Source organism: Octodon degus, unplaced genomic scaffold (assembly GCF_000260255.1).
Source record: "Octodon degus isolate 3935 unplaced genomic scaffold, OctDeg1.0 scaffold00031, whole genome shotgun sequence".
NCBI lineage: Eukaryota > Metazoa > Chordata > Mammalia > Rodentia > Octodontidae > Octodon > Octodon degus.
In genome coordinates, this window is record NW_004524607.1 from 695586 (window position 1) to 696669 (window position 1084).

The 1084-nt window shown below is 44.0% G+C and overlaps 1 pseudogene; it reads right to left on the bottom strand.

The window, feature by feature from the left end:
- Nucleotides 1-241, bottom strand: part of LOC101570118 — a 41445-nt pseudogene extending 41204 nt beyond the window's left edge.
- Between the last annotated feature and the right edge of the window lie 843 nt (nucleotides 242-1084).

The following is a 1084-nucleotide window of genomic DNA, read 5'->3' on the forward strand; positions in this document are numbered from 1 at the left end:
CGTGTGGACTGAGAGCTTGATCTCTAACGCAGCAGTGATTGGAGGAGTGCTTGGACCTGAACACTTCAACTTCATCAGTGGATGAATCTACTCTATGAGGAGGCAGGAAATGATGGAAACCACCTGGGCCCCAGTGAAGAAAGTGGGTGAGGGGATTATTGTTTCACCTTGGCAATGACATCTGGTCCCCAGCTTTCTCTTCTCTGGCTCTCTCACCATCTCTCTTCTTCTTGGCTGTCATGAGGTAACCAGCTGTCCTCTGCTGTAGCTTTCTGCTATTTTTATCTTGGAACAAAACATAGACTGAACTCTCTGAAACTACAAGCCAAAATAAGCCTATTCTCTTCTGAACTCTTTATGTCAGATGTCACAGCAATGAGCAAGTAACCTACTTGCTTATAATACTCATTATTCAACAGAAGCATGTTTAAAATTATGAAAATAGCATGCATGGATTAGTCTGTTTTCTACTGCTGTAACTAATTGCCTGGAGTTGGGTACTTTATAAAGAAAAGAGGGTTACTTAGCTCACAGTTCTGGAGGAAGAGGGAATGGCTCCAGTATTGGCTTGCTTCTGGTGAGGACGTATAGGAAGATGACATCCAAATGGCTGAAGTTTGTGTGAGAGGAAGAGGTCACCTGGAGAGACAGGAGCAGGAGGGGCCAATCCTGCCCTTTCAGTAACTTTCCTTTTGCAAGAGTTCTCCTGTGTCCCACAAGGACTTGGTCATCCTTCCAAGGGCACTGCCTTTAGTGATCTGAACATCTGCCACCTGGCCCAAGCTCTTAAAGTCCTCCAGGCCTTCACCACTCCACACTGGGGATCAAGCTCTGAGCACTGCACTTTTGGGGACACACTCAGGTTGTATCCAGACTGTAGCAGTGCATGTGGTGAAAGTGACTCAGGTGGGAGTAATAGCACAGACAATGGGAAGGGGCTCTGCTTCCACATCAGATGCTAAAGACACTCCTTACAAGAAATCCTTGCCAGATTTTTGTGTATAAACACATATGAAAGTGTCATGGTGAAACCTATTAATTTATACAATTAACATAAAGTGTTTTTATCATAAAAATTAAAAAA